Below are 23,094 nucleotides of genomic sequence, written 5' to 3' on the forward strand. Positions count from 1 at the left end.
TTTTGCACCACACCCAGTACTCCATGCAATCCGTGCCCTCTCTAATACCCACCACCTGGTTCCCCCAACCTCCACGCCCCACCCCTTCAAAAGCCTCAGATTGTTTTTCAAAGTCCATAGTCTCTCATGGTTCACCTCCCCTTCCAATTTCCCTCAACCCCTTCTTCTTTCGAACTCCCCTTGTCCTCCATGTTATTTGTTATGCTCCACAAATAAGTGAAACCATATGATAATTTACTCTCTCTGCTTGACTTATTTCACTCAGCATAATCTCTTCCAGTCCTGTCCATGTTGTCACAAAAGTTGGTTATTCATCCTTTCTGATGGAGGCATAATACTCCATAGTGTATATGGACCACATCTTCCTTATCCATTTGTCCATTGAAGGGCATCTTGGTTCTTTCCACAATTTTGTGACCGTGGCCATTGCTGCTATAAACATTGGGGTACAGATGGCCCTTGTTTTCACTACATCTGTATCTTTGGGGTAAATACCCAGTAGTGCAATTGCAGGGTCATAGGGAAGCTGTATTTTTAATTTCTTGAGGAATCTCCACACTGATTTCCAAAGTGGCTGCATCAAACTTGCCCTTTCTCCACATTCTCTCCAACACATGTTGTTTCCTGTCTTGCTAATTTTGGCCATTCTAACTGGTGTAAGGTGGTATCGCAATGTGGTTTTGATTTGAATCTCCCTGATGGTTAGTGATGATGAACATTTTTTCATGTATTTGATAGCCATTTGTATGTCTTCATTGGAGAAGACTCTGTTCATATCTTCTGCCCATTTTTTGATATGATTGTCTGTTTTGTGTGTGTTGAGTTGGAGGAGTTCTTTATAGATCCTGGATATCAATCTTTTGTCTGTACTATCATTTGCAAATATCTTCTCTCATTCCGTGGGTTGCCTCTTTGTTTTCTTGACTGTTTCCTTTGCTGTGCAGAAGCTTTTGATCTTGATGAAGTCCCAAAAGTTTATTTTCGCTTTTGTGTCCTTTGCCTTTGGAGACATATCTTGAAAGAAGTTGCTGTGGCTCATATCGAAGAGATTACTGCCCATGTTCTCCTCTAGGATTCTCACGTTGAGGTCTTTTATCCATTTTGAGTTTATCTTTGTGTATGGTGTAAGAGAATGGTCGAGTTTCATTCTTCTACACATAGCTGTCCAATTTCCCAGCACCATTTATTGAAGAGACTGTCATTTTTCCACTGTATATTTTTTCCTGTTTTGTTGATTATTTGCCCATAGAGTTGAGGGTCCATATCTGGGCTCTCTACTCTGTTCCACTGGTCTATGCGTCTGTTTTTATGCCAGTACCATGCTGTCTTGGTGATCACAGCTTTGTAGGAAAGCTTGAAATCCGGCAATGTGTTGCTTCCAGTTTTATTTTTGTTTTTCAACATTTCCTTAGCAATTCGGGGTCTCTTCTGATTCCATACAAATTTTTGGATTATTTGCTCCAGCTGTTTGAATAATACCAGTGGAATTTTGATCGGAATGGCATTAAAAGTATAGAATGCTCTAAGCAGTATAGACATTTTAAAAATGTTTATTCTTCTGATCCCAGGTATCTTATGTTTCTTGGTGCTATAGTAAGTGGAATCGATTCTCTTAATTTCCCCTTCTGTATGTTCATTGTTAGTGTATAAGAAAGCCACTGATTTCTGTACATTGACTTTGTATCCTGCCACGTTGCTGAATTGTTGTATGAGTTCTAGTAGATTGGGGGTGGGGTCTTTTGGGTTTTCCATATAAAGAATCATGTCATCTGTGAAGAGAGAGAGTTTGACTTCTTCTTTGCCAATTTGGATACCTTTTATTTCTCTTTGTTGTCTGATTGCTGTTGCTAGGACTTCTAATACTATGTTGAACAAGAGTGTTGAGAGTGGGCATCCTTGTCGTGTTCCTGATCTCAACGGGAAGGCTGAAAGCTTTTTGCCATTGAGGATTATATTTGCTGAGGTCTTTCATAGATAGATTTTATGAAGTTGACGAATGTTCTCTTTATCCCTATACTTGGAAGCATTTTATTCAGGAACGGATGCTGGATTTTGTCAAATGCTTTTTCTGCATCAATTGAGAGGACCATGTGGTTCTTCTCTCTTCTCTTATTAATTTTTTCTATCACATTGATTATTTGCGAAAGTTGAACCTTCCTTGAAGCCCAGGAGTGAATCCCACCTGTTCATGGTGGATAATCCTTTTAATGTGCTGTTGGATACTGTTTGCTAGGATCTTGTTGAGAATCTTAGCATCCACATTCATCAGTGATATGGGTCTGAAAGTCTCCTTTTTGATAGGGTCTTTGCCTGGTTTGGGGATCAAGGTAATGCTGGCTTCATAGAAAGAGTCTGGAAATTTTCCTTCTGCTTCAGTTTTTTGAAACAGCTTCAGGAAAATAGGTGTTATGTTTTTCTTTGAAGGTTTGGTAGAATTCCCCAGGGAATCCGTCAGGTCCTGGGTTCTTGTTTTTTGGGAGGTTTTTGATCACTCCTTCAATCTCGTTCTTAGATTTTGGTCTATTCAGGTTGTCAATATCTTCCTCGTTCCATTTTGGGAGTTTATAGTTTTCCAGGAATGCATCTATTTCATCTAGGTTGATTAGCTTATCGGAGTATAACTGTTGATAATAACTTCTGATGATTGTTTCTACTTCCTTGGTGTTCGTTGTGATCTCTCCCTTTTCATTAATAATTTTACGTATTTGGGCTTTCTCTTATGATAGTTGTCTTTCTCTGCTTGACTTATTTGGCTTTCTCTCTTTTCTTTTGGATTAGTGTGGCCTATGGTTTATCGATCTTATTGATTCTTTCAAAAAACCAGCTTCTAGTTTCATTGATACGTTTTGCTGTATCTCTGGTTTCTACCTCATTAATCTCAGCTCTAATATTGATTATTTCCCTTCTTATGTGTGGAGTTGGTTTGATTTGTTGTTGATTCTCCTTTCTTTAAGGTGTAGAGACAGCTTCTGTGTTCTGGATTTTTCAATTTTTTTGAGGGAGGCTTGGATGGCTATGTATTTCCCCCTTAGGACCGCCTTTGCTATATCCCATCGGTTTTGGTCCGAAGTGTCTTCATTCTCATTGGTTTCCATGAATTGTTTCAGTTCTTCTTTGATCTCCTGGTTGATCCAAGCATTCTTCAGCAAGGTGGTCTTTAGCTTCCAGGTGTTTGAGTTCCTTCGGAACTTTTCCTTGTGATTGAGCTCCAGTTTCAAAGCATTGCGATCTGAGAATGTGCAGGGAATAATCTCAGTCTTTTAGTATCGGTTGAGTCCTAATTTGTGACCCAGTATGTGGTCTATTCTGGAGAAGGTTCTGTGTGCACTTGAGAAAAGTGAGTATTCTGTTGTTTTAGGGTGGAATGTTCTGTATATATCTATGAGGTCCATCTGGTCCAATGTTTTATTCAATGCTCTTGTTTCTTTATTGATTTTCTTTGATGATCTATTTCTCTGATAGGCATGTTAAGATCTCCTACTATTAATGCATTCATATCACTATGATTCTTTATCTAGATTAACAGTTTTCTTATGTAATTGGCTGCTCCCAAATTGGGGGCATAGATATTTACAATTGTTAGATCATCTTGGTGGATAGTCCCTTTAAGAATGATGTAAAGGTCCTTCTTTATCTCTGACTCCAGGCTTTAGTTTAAAATCTAATTTTTCTGATATGAGAATCGCTACTCTGGCCTTCTTTTGAGGCCCATTGGCATGAAAGATGCTTGTCCATCCCTTCGCTTTCATTCTGGGTGTATCTTTATGTTCGAAATGGGTCTCTTGTAGACAACATATGGATGGGTCCTGTTTTATTCACTCTGCAACCCTGTGCTGTTTTATGGGCGTATTTAGGCCATTCACATTGAAAGTGATTATTGATAGATTCGTTTTTATGGACATCGTGTTACTTTTGAAGTCTTTCTTTCTGTAGATTGTCTCTATATTTATATTCAATGCTATTCTTAGGATTTTTCCTCTTTTATAGAACACCCTTTAATATTTCCTGCAGTGTTGGTTTGGTGGTTGCATAGTCCTTTAAGCCTTGCCGGTCTTGGAATCTCCTTATCTCTCCATCCATTTTGAATGTCAGTCTTGCTGGAGAAAGTATTCTTGGCTGCATGTTCTTCTCTTTTAGTTCCCTGAATATATTTTTCCAAGACTTTCTGGCTTGCCAGTTCTCTGTGGACTGGTCTGACGTTATTCTGATGGGCTTTCCTTTGTAAATAAGGAGCCTCTTTGTCCTAGCAGCTTTTAAGAGATTATATCTGCAATTATGATTCCTCAATTTGACTATCAGGTGCCTTGATGTTTTTCTGTAATGTATAATCTTGGGTGGAGACCATTCAGCCTCTAGTACATGAACGATGATTCTATTCATGAGATTGGGAAAATGTTCACGAAGAACTTGTCCACTATATCTTCTAGACTTCTTTCTTTCTCCTCCCCTTCAGGGATTCCAATAATTCTGACTTTGGAACATTTCATGGCATCCTTTATTTCCCTGTTACTGTTTTCATGGTTTCTAAGCTGTTTGTTCCAGGCTTCCTCCTGATCCTTTCTCTCTATCTGTTTGTCCTCCAGATCACTAATTCTATCTTCTGTCTTAGTTACCCTAGCTTTGAGAGAATTTAGATTAGATTGGAATTCATTGAGAGCATTGTGAAGCTCATCCCTGGTAGCTTTCAGCTGTGCCCTAACATTGTGAACATGATCTCTGGTCGCTTTCAGTTTGGCCCTAATCAATTCCGTTTGGTCATCCATGGCTTTCTTCAACCTAGCTATTGCCTGAATAATTGTTAGTCTGCATGCTCTACCGACATATTGTCTATATTGATAGCCATTAGTTCTGTTGCAGAAGGCCCATTCTCTGTATTTTTCTTCTGTTGGGCATTCCTCCTCTTGGTCATTTTGATGAGAGATGGCTGAACGGATATAGCTGGGTGTATCGACCATGGTGCATTCAAGCTGCACCCTGGAATGCTTCTGAGCAATCAGGATTCCCCACCCAAATGAGAGAAAAAAGAAAAGAAAAAGAAAAAAGAGAGAGGGAGAGACAGGAAAGAAAGAGAACATCAAAGAGAAGGTTCAGCCCAAATGGGCCCAGAGGTAAGATTTATGAAGTATACAAACAAAAACAGACAAACAAAAAGAGTGATAAAAGTATTTCAGGCTTTACTACAAAGCTGTAATCACCAAGACAGCATGGTACTGGCAAAAAACAAACAAACAAACAGACACATAGACCAGTGGAACAGAGTAGAGAGCCCATATATGAACCCTCAAGTCTATGGTCAAATAATCTTCGACAAAACAGGAAAAAATATGCAGTGGGAAAAAGACAGTCTCTTCAATAAATGATGCTGGGAAAACTGGGCAGCTATATGTAGAAGAATGAAACTCAACTATTCTCTTACACTGTACACAAAGATAAACTCAAAATGGATAAAAGACCTCAACGTGAGACAGGAATCCATCAGAATCCTAGAGGAGAACATAGGCAGTAATCTCTTTGATATGAGCCACAGCAACTTCTTTCAAGATATGTCTCCAAAGGCAAAGGAAAAAAAAGCGAAGATGAACTTTTGGGACTTCATCAAAATCAAAAGCTTCTGCACAGCAAAGGAAACAGTCAAGAAAACAAAGAGGCAACCCACAGAATGGAAGAAGATATTTGCAAATGACAGTACAGACAAAAGGTTGATATCCAGGATCTATAATGAACTCCTCAAACTCAACACATACAAAACAGACATGCATATCAAAAAATGGGCAGAAGATATGAACAGACACTTCTCCAATGAAGACATACAAATGGCTATCAGACACATGAAAAAATGTTCATCATCACTAGCCATCAGGGAGATTCAAATTAAAACTACATATGACCCTACCATTGCACTCCTGGGTATTTACCCCAAAGATACAGATGTAGTGAAAAGAAGGGCCATCTGTACACCAATGTTTATAGCAGCAATGGCCACGGTCGCCAAACTGTGGAAAGAACCAAGATGCCCTTCAACGGACGAATGGATAAGGAAGATGTGCATATACACTATGGAGTATTATGCCTCCATCAGAAAGGACGAATACCCAACTTTTGTAGCAACATGGACGTGACTGGAAGAGATTATGCTGAGTGAAATAAGTCAAGCAGGGAGAGTAAATTATCATATGGTTTCACTTATTTGTGGAGCATAACAAATATCATGGAGGACAAGGGGTGTTAAAGAGAAGGAGGCTGGGGTAAATTGGAAGGGGAGGTGAATCATGAGTGACTATGGACTCTGAAAAACAATCTGAGGGTTTTGAAGTGGCGGGGGGTTGGAAGGTTGGGGTATCAGGTGGTGGGTATTATAGAGGGCACGGATTGCATGGAGCACTGGGTGTGGTGAAAAAGTAATGAATACTGTTTTTCTCAAAATAAATAAATAAATTTTTTTTAAAAACTACATTGAGATATCACCTTACACCAGTTAGAATGGCCAAAATTAACAAGACAGGAAGCAACATGTGTTGGAGGGGATATGGAGAAAGGGGAACCCTCTTCCACTGTTGGTGGGAATGCAAGTTGGTGCAGCCACTTTGGAGAACAATGTGAAGATTCCTCAAGAAATTAAAAACAGAACTTCCCTATGACCCTGCCATTGTACTCCTGGGTATTTACCCCAAAGATACAGATGTAGTGAAAAGAAGGGCCATCTGTACCCCAATGTTTATAGTAGCAATGGCCACGACCGCCAAACTGTGGAACGAACCAAGATGCCCTTCAACGGATGAATGGATAAGGAAGATGTGGTCCATATACACTATGGAGTGTTATGCCTCCATCAGAAAGGACAAATACTCAACTTTTGTAGCAGCATGGACGGGACTAGAAGAGATTATGCTGAGTGAAATAAGTCAAGCAGAGAGAGGCAGTTATCATATGGTTTCACTTATTTGTGGAACATAACAAAAAGCATGGAGGACATGAGTAGTTAGAGAGAAGGGGGCTGGGGTAAATTGGAAGGGGAGGTGAATCATGAGAGACTATGGACTCTGAAAAACAATCTGAGGGTTTTGAAGTGGCAGGGGGTTGGGAGGTTGGGGTACCAGGTGGTGGGTATTATAGAGGGCACGGATTGCATGGAGCACTGGGTGTGGTGAAAAAATAATGGTACTGTTATGCTGAAAATAAATAAATGAAAAAAAATTTTAAAAGCATATAACAAGAAAAATAATTATATATATATATATATGCAAATAAGGGAAGAACCTTATTTAAAGGAACCCCAAGTGTAAGATTTATATACTATCAGGACAACACAAAATACAGAAACAATGCTGGAAGAAAAAGATGGGAGAGTGGTTTCAAATTCTCAGTGTGGGCGAGGAAGGTTGTTTTGATTCTTCCTGGATGTTCTTGATATCTTTGTTAAAGGACTCAACTTTCCTAAGATAAAGGGGGATTAAAAATTCATTTACCTTTAGGGGTAGCATTGATTGGGGAAAGGGGATTACCTTGACGTTTAACTCTATATGAATATTAGAAAATAAAAATATAAAAGGAATAAACTAGACTAAAGTAAACTAAAATTTAAAAAAAAGAATTTTAAAAAAGATAAATGCAAAAGAAAAACACAGGTGTACATATCAAAAAGTTGAGGTTATAAGGTTATTATGGAATTTGATGTACTGGACATCTCGCTGTGATGGTAAATAGGTTAAAATTATCTATATTAAAAAAATGAGGGGCGCCTGGGTGTCTCAGTGGTTTAAGCCGCTGCCTTCGGCTCAGGTCATGATCTCAGGGTCCTGGGATCGGGTCCCGCATCGGACTCTCTGCACGGCAGGGAGCCTGCTTCCCTCTCTCTCTCTCTGCCTGCCTCTCCATCTACTTGTGATTTTTCTCTGTCAAATAAATAAATAAAATCTTTAAAAAAAAAATGAGCCAGCATAGTGGGAATGAATTAAAAATAAAAGCTGTCCTATGAAGTCATGATGGTTGTTCTCTTATAGTCTTTTTTTTTTCCTTTCCAGGTTGGTTTTCCGGGGAGGGGCCTGCCACGTGGGTTTTCAGTCAATAATGTTCTCTGAGTTACGTCCTCCAGCCCTCCCTCAAGGAGGTAGGCTTAGAGGAAACTGCTTTTTTTTCCAGGCTTTTGTACTCTGGAAGTGTTTATGTTTGTTCAGTTTTTTTTTTTTTCCTCTCTCGCCTTGACTACTTTTGATATGTTTTGTAGGTTTAGAGGAAAGCAAACTGCACCCTGACCTCCGTCTCAGAGAGGAGCCTCAGTCTGGCTGCAGAGCCCAAATAAATTCCCCCTTGGCCCCTGGCAGCGCAGGTTCCGAATCGCGGTCCCTGGGGACGCAGGATTTTTTGCTTGGACCCAAAATCATGGCATCAGTGGCTGACTGAGCAGCTCCAGACCGCCAGAGAGGTTCCAAGCAAGATGGCACACTGAGATTTTCCCGCTGGCCCCGGGCTGAGAGTGCCTGGTCTTTTGGCCTGAGGGCACCAGGCTGGTGCCTGTGCATACCTCTCTTAGGGGAGGGCTCGGGCGCGACTTGGACTCTGATAGCATGGCACAGCACTCCCATGGGAACTGCAGAAAGGCTGTGCTTCTGCTGTCTGGCGAGGCTCCTAGACCCTCATGGGAGCTGGACCCCACGTGCGCTCAGGTGCGCTGGTGGCTGGTGGCTCAGGGACCAAGACCTGGTATCTCTGCCACACTGTCTCTGGCTCTGTGCCAGGGGTGGCTGTCCTGGGTCTGGGGACTTAAGCCACTGTCTCTAGCCACCCCGATTCCCACAATTTCCCCCCCGGGATCCTTTGCTCTTTTTGAGTGCTTTCTACCAGACTCCAAGTTAATGCTGGTCCCAAATATAGGGCACTCTCATATTAGGATATTACTTTCCAATTGGTCGCCTCTGGTGGCTCCCTCCCCCTTTTGTTTGTCTTCTGATATCAGTCCGATGTTCCCACTCCACTTTACCTGCCCACTGGTGACTTCGGCTCCTGTAGAGATCCAGACGTGTATAATTCTGATCTCAGGCTGATTTCGTGGGTGATTGGAGTTCTTTGGAAGGTAGTCAGCTCACTTTAGGGTACAGGTTGAAAGGGTGCCTCCTCCTACTTCCCCGCCATCTTGTCTCCCCCCCTGGTGTTTAACTTTTTAATATATTTCCTTTTTTAGGTTTGTAAGCTAAGTCATTGTAGAGTATTTTCTGTTACTCTTTTCCCCCCAATGTTCTAAGATTCATTGCTTATGCCCCATTTTTGTTTTTGTTTTTATTTTAATTCCAGCATCGTTAGCACAGAGTGTTAGATTAGTTTCAGGTGTACAATAGAGTGAGCAGTTCAGCAATTCTATACATCACTCAGTGCTCATAGTGATAAGTGTACTGTTTAGTCCCATTGCCTATTCCCCTGTACTCCCCCACCAACCTCCACTCTGGTCACCATCAGTTGGCTCTGTATAGTTTGTTTTTTGGTTTGTTTCTCTCTCTTTTTTTTCCCTTGTTCATTTTTTTTTTTTTTAATTCTTCCTGGGGGACATCTGGGTGGCTCAGTTAGTTAAGCATCTGCCTTCAGCTCAGCTCATGTTGCCTAGGTCTTGGGATCGAGTCCTGCATCATGCTCCTTGCTCAGCAGGGAGTCTTCTTCTCCTTCAGCCTGCTGCCCCCACTGCTTGTGCATGATCTCTCTCTCTCTCTCACACACACACAGACACACAAATAAATAAATAAAATTGTTTTTAAAAATTAAAATTCTAATTTCTACCCATTGTGAGTTATATAGTATTTATCTTTCTCCAGTTTCTTTCACTTAACATTATATTCTCTAGCTCCATACATGCTATGCACATGGCAAGATTTCATTGTTTTTATGGCTGAATATTAATCCATTGTGTGTAATAAGTATGCACACACACATATGTACACACACACATGCACACACATATACCTTCTTTATCCATTCATCTATCTGTGGACACTGGCTGCTTCCATTCCTTGACTATTGTAAATAATGCTACAATAAACATGGGAGTGCATGTATCCTTTGAATTAGCATTTTCGTATTTTGGGAGTAAACACCCAATACTGTGATTACTGTATCATAAGGTAGTATTGTCTTTAACTTTGTATGGAACTTTCCACAGTGGCTGCACTATGAAGACTTGATTGTAGAGCAGGTGGCTCTCTGTAGAGCAGGTGGATTTGATCATATTTATATTCTGGTTTGGCAGTGTAAGTTCAGACTCTGATTTCTTGGTAGCATAGGCCAAAAGTTAGTTCATTCGTTTGTTTGTTTTCCATAGTGAAAATTTAGTTTTTATTCTCTTACCCCTCCTAGAGAACCTTGACTTTGAGTGTGTATTAGCCTCCCTCATGGCTTCTTGATCAGTGGCTGGAGCTCTGTCTCCTGTCACTTGGGGCAGCCTCAGGTGAATCTGTGTAGAAATCTCATTTGCAGTTCCCTGGTATGTGCAGAGGTAAAACCATATTTTATAATTTTCTTCCATATTATCTATCACTGTAGGATCTTTTGGTAGAAAACAGTCTTATTCAGTTCACCATGCCATTGAGCATTCTGAAGAATAGGTTACAAATAGAATTTTCTGTTTTCCCACACAGAAAGATTTTTGTTCTAGATTTGGCTTTTTCTTTAAGTGGCTAGATTGCAAGTACTTAAGGCTTTGTGGGTCATACAGTCCTGTATATACTCTGTAGTTATAGCATGAAAGCAGCCATAAATAATACACAAGATAACTGATTTAGGCTGTATTTCAATAAACCTTCACTTATAAAATCAGTGACTGGGCTGGATTTTTCCCATAGGTCATATTTTGCTGACCTCTGGCTAAGTGAAATTTTTATTCTGATTCTCTAAACAGAATTCAGGAATATATGGTTCTTTATAAGAACATATTAATTTACAAGAGTTTTTTTTTTAAATGTGTACAAGTCCAAATATATGCAAATGTATAATAGTGTCTGTGCATGAGTATATGGCTATGGGCAAGAGTGTGTCGGATGGGATTATGTACATGCTTCAGTGAATTATTTTCTTCAGATTCTCTCTGTTCCTTTCCCTTTGCCCCTCCCCCCTTGAACTTCCCCTCCCTCTCCTTAAAACAAGTGAACCTTAAAAAATACATATTTATACATGTGTATATATGGTTATCTGTGTGTAGGTGTGTGTGTGTGTGTGTGTGTGTGTGTGTGTAATCAATTGGTAAATGCAACTGACCCATGTGGGCAAAGACTAAACAATCACCTGCTAATGATGACGTAGTTTTATTTATAAAGGGAAAGAACCACTATTGACTAATATTAATCCCTCATAAATTTCTTCCATTTTAGACAGCCGTGAAACATATTTATTTTCTTTCTTTTTTGTGTTATGTTATTCACCATAAAATACATGATTAGTTTTTGATGCAGTGTTCCAAGATTCCTTGTTTAAGTATAACACCCAGTGCTCTATGCAGTTTGCCTTCCTTAATACCCACCACCAGGCTTACCCCTTCCCCACCCCTCTCCCCTCTGAAACCCCTGGTTTGTTTCTCAGAGTACACAGTCTCTCATGTTTCATCTCCCTCCCCCAATTTACCCCAACTGACTTTATCTTTCCTTCTGCTAATGTCCTCTATTTTATTCCTTATGTTCCACAAGTAAGTGAAACTATATGATAATTGACTTTCTCTGCTTGACTTATTTCACTCAGCATAATCTCCTTCAATTTCATCCATGTTGATGCAGAAGTTGGGTATTCATCCTTTCTGATTGCCAAGTCATTTTTTTCTTCCTTTTTTTTTCCAATTTTTTTTTAATTTATTTGACAGAGATCACAAGTAGGCAGAGACAGAGAGGGGGCAGGGGAAGCAGGCTCCGCACTGAGCAGAGAGCCCAATGTGAGGCTCCATCCGAGGACCCTGGGATCATGACCTGAGCTGAAGGCAGAGGCTTTAACCCACTGACCCACCCAGGCACCCCCATTTTTTTCTTTCTATGCACTGTCACCCAGCCAATGTTGTCTGGTCACCAGCTTCAAATTTATATACCCCAAATAAGGATTCCATATTTATGTTTTCCTTTTAAAGCTGGAGGTATTTTTCTATTTACATAAATTTGAAAACCTGTCATATTAGCCATTTAAGGGTCCAGATTAAAATCATGCTTTAAGAAGTGGGTCTGGGAGGGAAGGCTCAAAGGAAATAAAAGTCTTGAAAAAAATGGAAATGTTTAACCACAATCCCCCATCCTGTTCCTCCATTCACCTACTAACTAATTCATCCTGATAAATGTTTATTTATTACTTATGCAATGCTAGACTCTATTTCAGAAGTAAAGATTAATAAAGGGAACAGAATAGACTCTACCATTTTGGAGCTTATATTCTAGTGGAAGAACTCAAACAAGGAAGTCCTACAGAACATGCACAATACAGTCCTATGGTCATGAATGCTGTGGAACAATACAAATCAGGAAGGAGGATAAGGACTTTGTGTGGGGAAGGACAGGGGAGACAGGAGAACTCTATGTGTATTAGAACAAAAGCAGTGAAGAATGTTATGGGTTTGGGTTTCTTGGTGCTAACCTACAGAAACAGGACTAAAGAGTAAAACAAATTTGGACCTGATGGTCTCAAGGCTAATAATCATGTCCAAGACAAAAAGAACCCCTTTTTGTGAACAGTTGCTTGTCTGTTTATTCTCTTATCTTTTCCAGTAACTTGTGAGAGCTCATTTTTTTCTTCTGTTCAATCTTTGTTTAGTAGAATTTTCATGTCAATTCTTGGCCAGTAGAGGCCCCGTTGCACTACTTATTGGGAGCAATACTTTCTTTTCTTGACCTTTTCTGTATAATACACTGCTGTGAAGATTGCAGAAGGGGGTGAGATTTTGCACTAGACGCTGACAATTTAGCCTGCCATAATTTTATAGATGGTGGCAGAACATAGAAGACTCCTGGGCCAGAGACAAAAAACTGTATTACTCCTGGCCTAGCAGGAAATACAATATGGGCAGGATGGGAGAGCAGCAAACCTGCTTTACCTCTTCCTCAAAAGGAGACATTATCTTGAACAACCTAGCAGAGAAATGTATCTGCCTCTACCCTGGAAAGAGACACTCGTTCTTCTAAAGCTGTTTTCTATATGAAACTTGGAAAAGGTAATTGAGAACAAAAGCTATCAACAGCTCTTCACAAGGTGTGTAGAATCACAAAAGACCTGTGGAGAATTGTTCCCCCAACAGCTTCTTAACTGATTGGCAACATTCCAAGTGACAAGACTTGCTGTCATCCTAGCTATCTTGTCTTCATCTCTGACCACTTCCTTGATTCTGTGGACTTTCCAAATCCAAGATTCTGTACTTCTTATTTTATAAAATGTAATTAAAATTATATTAAAATACAACCAACCTGCATCTTAGAGAAATTTGATGAAGCAGAAATTTGGTTTAAAATGTTGAAGCTTCTCCTATAATATTTTGGGGTATAATATGTTTTTATCTATTTTCATGCCATAAGGAAGAGTTGTGAAAAATAATATATTTCCATGTGTTAATAATTGATAATGGATTGAATTAATTACCCCTGCCAGGACATTTGTGTTTTAAAAAGTCTATAGTCATAACCAAAGGAATGGTCATTATCTGTACTAGCAATAAAGGTTAATGGAAAAGTTATCTTTTTCAAAAGATAGATAAGATGGATCAGAAAGAGCCTTTGTGAACAATCTATGGAACTCCATCTAATTTAGAAAAGGACTTTATCATGGGAGTAGAGTGCGTGACCTGAGCTGCCAAAAGCAGGTGACCCAGACCTGCTTTATCCAGAGAAGCTCTGCTTTCTTTGTTGTGTGGTGGATCCCCACTACAGGTTTCTTTGAATTAAGAGCTTTCCAGCTCAAGAAAGGACAACAGCAGCAGCGGCAGCAGCAAAAATCATGAGAAGGTCTAATTTGTTGATGATTTGGAGCTGTCTATACTTGAGTTCTTGCCTCCTCTTGTGAGGAGGCAGTATTTGGAACAGATTATTTCTACCTTTTTTTCCTGTTAACCACAGGACTAAGTTTTAAAATCCAAACCTACCACATTAATAACTGGAAAAAATAACTAGCTTATGGTAATACAGTAGCTCTATATTCTAGAGAACAAATGTTTGATGGAATGTGTAAAAACACTTAAAAATATTTAGATCACCTGGGGAAAACATGTCTTTCAATTTACTTAAGGGGCATTTACTGCTAATTTCTATTATCCATGTTCATAGAAGACACCTTTTCTTTCTGTTATATTTGGTGGGACAGAATGCAGTGTCCACGAATACTGGAAACTTGCTACAATCTAAGAATGCGACTTTGGATTTGTATAGTCAAGCCAAGTAGGATGTGCATAATTGGTGGAAATTTCCAGAAAAATTGGTTCTTCCTCCTATGATTGATTGTATTCCCAGGATATCCAGTTATTTCGACTCAACAAGTTATACCAAAGACCTCTGTTCTGGTGACTCAATCATTAAAACTCCATGACAGAAAGATAGTTGATTATAAGATCCAGTAGAATTACTATTTCCCAGATTTTAAAAAAAAAAAAAAAAAAAAAGCCCTTTTCTCCTTGGGTTTTGTTTTTCTTGTGGGGAAAAAAAAATAAAAAAGCACAGGCTTTCCTTTTATTCTCACCTCCCCCAAGTAATCATTTTTAAAGTTTAAAGCTAATTTTAATTTCAATTTGGTTATTACCCTTAAGGAGAAAGGAACTTTTAATAATTCCTTAAATAGCATCCATATTTTTAATGTATGTAGAAACAGAAGCAAAGTATTCCTGTCTATAGTAAATTCTTCCTGGTCAGGCTCACTCCTCTGCCCCTCACCTTTCAGGCATGTTTGCCATTAGTCTGCATGCTCTTTTGCTAAACATGGAGTGATCAACTGTCTACTTTGGTTGACAGCATTGAGTCCTGTCTAGGGCTAGGCTGCCTCCCTCCAGGAGTTACATAAATAAATTCCTGTCACTTCTTCTACTGCCCATTAAACCTAGGAAATCAACATGCTTCTCTGCACATGTGGGCTCCCAAGAAGACGTGTCCTACGAATTGTCAAATAAATACTGCTTGATAACTGAGTCAGTTACAGTTTCAAGCATGTGAACTTGCTGTTCTGGACCACACCATAAGTGCAGAATGTTACTACAGTTTTAATGTGGATATTAAAAAAAAGAAAAAAGAAAGAAAAAACACTACATACTCACAGGAATTCTTAAAAATGGGCTCCATTCTCCAAAAAGTAAATAGCCTTTTGCTTTTGTCTCATTGAGTCTTCTGACCATTTACTCTGCATATCTCTGTGATTGCTCTTCAAACAGTTGTAGTGAATTTATTTTAATTTTTTATTTCCTCTTATTGTCTATATTTTAGCCTTATATAGTATTGAAGTAATCAACTTTGCAACTCTTCAGTCAGTTTTGGCATTTGTATCTGTCTAAAACTGTCTTTCAAAACATCTCTACTTTCAAATTTACTAGTTTAAAATTTATATATAAAAATATGTTCATTCAAAAATTTACTTCTTAATTTATAATGTTGTTCATTTGGGTTTCGTATTTTTTATCAGCACTTTGCCCAAGAGTACTTTTTTTTTTATTAGATACTATGAATGATTGCTTTTTCCTAGTTTATATGTTTCTGGGTTTGTTTTTATTTTCACTAAATAATTAATTTAAAAACTATGAAATAATCCAGACTTGGAAAAAAATTTGTAGCTTTAAATTCATATGTTAGGGAAAAAAAAAAAGAAAACTGAACTAATTTAGATATCTATTTTATATAGAGAGAAAGCAAACTGAAAAATTAAAATTAAAAATAAAAGTGGCAGTTAATGATATTGAAAACAACAAAAAGAACACACAAGTCAATTAAAAAGTAATTTTTCAAGATGACTAACGAAATTAAGAAACACAAAAGTAAAAATCACTATTTAAAAGATATGTTACTGTAAAGGCCTACTTAGGCAGAGGGAGCCATTTTGTTGTTTATGCAGTAAACTTAGATTGACCCTATGCGATAGACTTAGATTGACCCTGCCCCTCCCAGAGGAACTTACTTGCAAAGCCTAGATACAAGGGCAGGTCAGGCCAGGTGGAGACATCCAATCAGTGGAGCATGCATACTGTCTCCCTAGCTACCAGGGAGAGTGGGCCCTGCCTTTTGGACGCCAATTCTGACCAAGGTGATAGGCTAGTTCAAATATCTACTAGGGTAAATGGTAATCTCATTGGCCACCTATGTGTAGCCAGGCTCAACCACATGGCCTTTGCTCTATAAAAGTTAGTCTGTGAGGCGGGGAAGGGTCTCCTCTTTGTTAGAGACAGCCCTGACTGGTCAGTTTGATTCTTGATGCTTGGCACAAAATAAAGCTTTGCTTGACCTTTGCTTTGTATCAGTCTCATTCCTTTGACCATGGACCCAACAGTTACTACCAATCACACATACTTTAAAAATGGGAAAATATTATAAATAACTTCCTGCTGATAATTTTAAAAAAAGGGCCATGTACTGACAATGTCTAGGAAAATAGAGCTTATCAAAACTACACGAAGAAAATTTGAAATCTAATATTCCTTTAACTATGAAAGAAATATCCATAATTTCAGATTCTCCCTGAAAGGAAACTCTGGATTAAGGCAACTATTCTGAATAAGTAAATGAGTAAGTAATACCAATGTTTCATAGACTATTTCAGAGGATAAAACTTTAAGATAAACTTTTCAGGTCAACACAAATCTGAAAACTAAATACAATTCAAATACTCCCCAAGTTACTCCATATATTCAATGTGACAACAGCATTCCAAATTGTATTACAGTCTTATTGTAGAACTTGACAAGTGATTTTAACTTTATGTGAAACTTTGAAGGCCAAGGATAGACATGGGGAAATAGAAGATAAGGAAGATGTGCTTTACTGTGTATCCAAAGTTTTGAGAAGCTAGGATTTGGGGTTCTAAAAAAGAGAAAGAAACTGTTGGAACTCAAAAGAGTTTAGATGAAGCCCAGGACATGATTTAAAGGGGAAAAAAAATAAATGGTATTATGAAACATTGGGAAAGAATTGTTCTTTTCAGTAAAGGGTGCTAGACCAATTGCATAACCTTGTGGAAGAAAATAAAGCTTGGTGTTCACTTTATATCACATACAAAATTCAATTACAACAGAAATCAATAGGTAAAATGCTAAATAATTAAACTCCAGGAGGTAAAAAAGGCCGATAGCTATCCAGTGGTCTGGTGATAGGCCAGATTTAATCAACAGGACATTCAAAAATAAGCACTAAACATAAAGGTAAAAACTGACAAATGGATCTATGTGTCGGAGATATATGCCAAACTATTTGGAACTGCATTGTTTATTAATCAGAAAAGTAGAAACAACCCAAATTCCCCTTAGCAGCAGGATGCATACATAGACTGTTTTTTATTAATAGAATGGAATTCAGTAAATCATTAAAAATCAACAAACCACAGCTCCCTACAACAGAAATGGATCTCACAGATAAAAATTTGAATGCAAGAAGCCAGACCCAGACGTATACATCTTGTATGATATCATTTACATAAAACAAAATGAAAAACTAAGCAGTGGTGTTAAGGAACTTAAAGCTCTAAATAAGTGAAAAGGAATAAGTGTCAAAATATAGGTAACATTACATGAGAGTTTGAGAGGAATGATGGTACACGGGCTACATTCAGCCTCTTGACCTTTGTGTCTCAGTCAACCGCATGTTTACTTTGATATATGTCATTAGGCTTTAGAATTCTGTGTTCTTCATATATCTTATTACATGCAACTTGTAATGAGCTAAAAAAAAGAGAGCAGAACAATGAGGAGAGAGAGGACAGAGAGGGAAGAGGGGAGAGTCTCCATGTTTCCTCAAGGTATCAGTATTTCTGAAAAACTTCTCTGAAATACATATGGTGTATTAATTTTGGTATATTTGAATTTGGGTTTCCAGGTCCTAACTAATTCTAGTTTATCTTTACCAGTGTTCAGAAAAATCTAAAATCTGGATTACTAGTGTTATCTGTTAACAACTGAAGTCACAAAAAGGACACAGGTCTTCAACATCAAACACGATATTTGCAGTTTTGTCTGGCTAGTAGCCTTTTTCACTTCAGAGAAGTCCACATTCCCTTGTTTGTTTCCCGAGGAACTCTTTTCAAAAGAGTCCTGGAGATATGAATTAAAATGTTACCAAGACGCACCCTGCGTACAAGAAGCACACTGTGTCATCAAAGGAAAATTCTGTCCAATCTGTCTCTGTCTCTGGACACAAATGAAATCAACTGATGACTACTTGATAGTACTTTAAGTGTTAATGTTTGACTTCATTATAATATTACATTATAGAATCCACAACAATTACCTGAGATTTGATGCTTAATGACTATTAATATCTTATTCTATTTATTTTAAAGCTCATTTTAGATGAAAATCCTTCCTCGAAGGAGGTAACACTGAAATGGAAGTCTGTTCTATAAATGAGTAAAAATTGTTATTCTGGCATTCATGTTGGAGGGCAAGGGCAATAGTCAGAATCTCGAGCTTGCCCTCCAGGATATGGAACACATTCTGACAATTCTATTTGTGTGTTCCCATATGTTAGTAGAAATTCCAGTATTTAAATAAAAATTTATATAATGGGGTCAATATAGGTAATAATTCCCTTGGAAATAAAAATTTACACATTTTCATACCCAATCAGTTTTCTGGTTGTGGTAAATGACTGCTTCGGCTTTACGTTTGTCAGGTGACCCTCATGGCTTTTCAAGCGATTTTTAAGAAGGCCAAGTTAGCACCTTCATTCAAGTAGAAAAAGTGACCTTTAAAATGGGAAAACCTGAGCTTTCTAAAATCTAATAACAAGAGAAAAGATCTTCCCTGGAGGGGGAAGTTTAATTGTTATTTGACTAAGGTGCGTCCCAAAGTAGCAAAATATACTCATTTGTATTTAGTTCTCATGTTACCACAGTAAACAGAATCTGGCGGAGAGTTTCTAAGATCATAAAAATCCTGCAGTGCATTGAAAATTATTTTTTGTCTAGATTTTTAAAAGCTGTCTTTGCTCTTATTATTTGTGTTTTCTTGTTGCACTTGAGTGGCACGAGGTGTTCTGTACTACACAAAGTTTGGTCAACATTCTGGGCAGGCTACAGATGAAGATTTCTAGAACCTTTACTATGCTACTATTTCCGCTCTCCCAACCCTGCTCTCCCACTTGATTTAGAGCAATAGTTTCTCTAGCACCAGTGAAAAAGTGTTGAAAGGGCAAGGAGAACATGTGAAACCTAACTGTAATTTCACACTAGCATTTTGCAACATATTTAGAGATGTTTAAAAATAGTTCACCTCTTCTTTCTATATAGTGATTACAGTCTTGTCTCTTCTGACCTAATGAAACTAATTTGGCCGAAACAAGGGAGCTGGTTGATACTTTTGGTGTTCATACTGATTGAAGAGTAAACAGAGGCTGGATTTCCCTCAGAATTTCTTCATTTTTCCAACTGTGGAGGAAGAAGAAAAGACGACGACTGTGTATTTCTGAATTTGTATTAATCTCTTTAATCCAAATACACAATGACCATGAATATGTTTGTCTTTGAGAGCACATGATCATTCTGCTAATCAGCCTGACGACTTGTTCTACTAATTAATTATAATACTTATAATTAATTTTACTAAGTCATAATAGACTAATAGACTTATTCTACTAATTCTCCTAACCTATTAGATTGTTCTACTAATCAGCTTGCACCATTTGTGCAACACGCATGTTCCAGTGACAGGTATGAGTTTCTATATCCCATCAATTCCATCTTTATGTACTGCCTTTCACAGTCTCATAAGAATCTTCAGGAAATTTTCAAAAAAGAAATTCAGAAAGGCCTATCATCAAGTACCTTACTTTTTCCAACTTGGTAATGTACTGAAAACAGTTGTACCATGCTCAATAACTGTGAGTACTTAATACCATTAGTTATTTTTCAAAGCTTTATTTCTCCTGCTCTTAAAGCTCAAACAAGGGAAAGCCCACTCCGTGGCATATCAAATATATTATAAGGATATAAAGATGTATTTTTCTAAAGTAGTAGTTTTCTTCTTTTTCTTATAATTCTATTTCAATATTAGTTTTTTTTAATTTTTATTTTTTAATTAGTTTTCAGTATACTAGAATTCATTGTGTATGCACCACACCCAGTGCTCCATGAAATACATGTCCTCCACAATACCCACCACCAAGCTGGCACAACTCCCCACCCCCTCCCCCTTCAAAACCCTCAGATTGTTTTTCAGAGTCCATAGTCTCTCATGGTTCATCTCCCTCTCCAATTTCCATCAACTCCCTTCTCCCCCCCATCTCCCCATGTCCTCCATGCTATTTGTTATGCTCCACAAATAAGTGAAACCATATGATAAGTGACTCTCTCTGCTTGACTTATTTCACTCAGCAAAATCTCTTCCAGTCCCACCAATGTTGATACAAAGTTAGGTATTCATCCTTTCTGATGGAGACATAATACTCTATAGTGTATATGGACCCCATTGCTGCTATAAACATTGGGGTACAGATGGACCTTCTTTTCACTATACGTGTATCTTTGGGGTAAATACCCAGTGGTGCAATTGCAGGGTCATTGGGAAGCTCTATTTTTAATTTATTGAGGAATCTCCACACTGTTCTCCAAAATGGCTGCACCAATTTCATTCCCACCAACAGTGTAAGAGGGTTCCCCTCTCCAGCACATGTTTTTTCCTGTCTTGTTGATTTTGGCCACTCTAAATGGTGTAAGGTGGTATCTCAATGTGGTTTTTATTTCAATCTCCTTGATGGCTAGTGATGATGAACATTTTTTCATGTGTCTGATAGCCATTTGTATGTCTTCATTGGAGAAGTGTCTATTCATGTCTTCTGCCCATTTTTTGACATGATTTTCTGTTTCGTGTGTGTTGAGTCTGAGAATTTCTTGATAGATCCTGGATATCAGCCTTTTGCCTGTACTGTCATTTGTAAGTATCTTCTCCCATTTCGTGGGGTTTGTTTTGTTAACTGTTTCCTTTGCTGTGCCAAAGCTTGTGATCTTGATGAACTCCCAAAAGTTTATTTTCACTTTTATTTCCTTTGCCTTTGGAGACATATATTGAAAGAAGTTGCTGTGGCTGATATAGAAGAGGCTACTGCCTATGTTTTCCTCTAGGATTCTGAAGGATTCCTGTCTCATGTTGAGGTCTTTTATCCATCTTGAGTTTATCTTTGTGTACAGTGTAAGAGAATGGTCGAGTTTCATTCTTCTATATATAGCTGTCCAATTTTCCCAGCACCCATTATTGAAGAGATGGTCTTTTTTCCACTGTATATTTTTTCTTGCTTTGTCATAGAGTTGAGGATCCATATCTGGGCTCTCCACTCTGTTCCACTGGTCTATGTGTCTGTTTTTATGCCAGTACTATGATGTCTTGGTGATCACAGCTTTGTAGGAAAGCTTGAAATCAGGCAATGTGATGCCCCCAGTTGTGTTTTTCTTTTTCTATATTTTCTTAGCAATTTTGGGGTCTCTTCTGATTCCATACAAATTTTAAGATTGTTTGCTTCAGGTCTTTGAAAAATGCCTGTGGAATTTTGATTGGAATGGCATTAAAAGTATAGATTGCTCTAGGCAGTATAGACATTTTAACAATGTTTATTCTTCTGATCCAAGAGCATGGAAGGGTCTTCCATCTTTTTGTGTCCTCTTCGATTTCTTTCATGAGTATTCTGTAGTTCCTCGTGTATAGATCCTTTACCTCTTTGGTTAGGTTTATTCCCAGGTACCTTATGGTTCTTGGTGCTATAATAAATGGAATTGATTCTCTAAATTCCCATTCTGTGTTTTCATTGATAGCATATAAGAAAGCAACTGATTTCTGCACATTGACTTTGTATCCTGCCACATTACTGAATTGCTGTATGAATTCTAGTAGTTTGGGGGTGGAGACTTTTGGGTTTTCCATGTAAAGTATCATCTGCGAAGAGAGAGAGTTTGACTTCTTCATTGCCAATTTGAATACCTTTCATTTCTCTGTGTTGTCTGATTGCTGTTTCTAGGACCTCTAATACTATGTTGAACAAGAGTGGTGAGAGTGGGCATCCTTGTCGTGTACCTGACCTCAACAGGAAGGCTGTGAGCTTTTTCCCATTGAGGATGATATTTGCTGTGGGTTTTTCATAGATACATTTTATGAAGTTGAGGAATAGTCCCTCTATCTTTATACTTTGAAGCATTTTAATTAGGAATGGAGGCTGGATTTTGTCAAATGCTTTTTCTGAATCAATTGAGAGGACCCTGTGGTTCTTCTCTCTTCGCTTATTGATTTGTTCTTTCACAGTGATTGATTTGTGAATGTTGAACCATCCTTGCAACCTAGGGATGAATCCCACCTGGTCATGGTGGATAATCCTTTTAATGTGCTGTTGGATCCTATTTGCTAGAATCTTGTTGAGAATCTTGGCATCCATATTCATAGGGGATATTGGTCTGAAATTCTCCTTTTTGGTGGGGTCTTTGCCTGGTTTGGGGATCAGGGTAATGCTGGTTTCACAAAAAGAGTCTGGAAGTTTGACTTCTGCTTCAATTTTTTGAAACAGCTTCAGGAGTATAGGTGTTATTTCTTCTTTGAATGTTTGGTGCAATTCCCCAGGGAAATCATCAGTTCCTGGGCTCTTGTTTTTTGGGAGGTTTTTGATCACTGCTTGAATCTCATTACTAGACATTGGTCTATTTGGGTTGTCAGTTTCTTCCTGGTTCAATGTTGGAAGTTTACAGTTTTCCAGGAATGCATCCATTTCATCTAGGTTGCTTAACTTATTGGCATATAACTGTTGATAATAACTTCTGATGATTGTTTCTACTTTCTTGGTGTTAGTTGTTACCTCTTCCTTTTCATTCATAATTTTATTAATTTGTGCCTTCTTTCTTTTCTTTTGGATTAGTTTGGCCAATGGTTTATTGATCTTATTGATTCTTTCAAAAAACCAGCTTCTAATTTCATTGATGTGTTCTACTCTATCTCTATTA

The sequence above is a fragment of the Mustela putorius genome, unplaced genomic scaffold, assembly GCF_011764305.1.
Source record: "Mustela putorius furo isolate JIRA1106 unplaced genomic scaffold, ASM1176430v1.1 tig00000695_pilon_pilon_pilon, whole genome shotgun sequence".
Taxonomy (NCBI): Eukaryota; Metazoa; Chordata; class Mammalia; order Carnivora; family Mustelidae; genus Mustela; species Mustela putorius.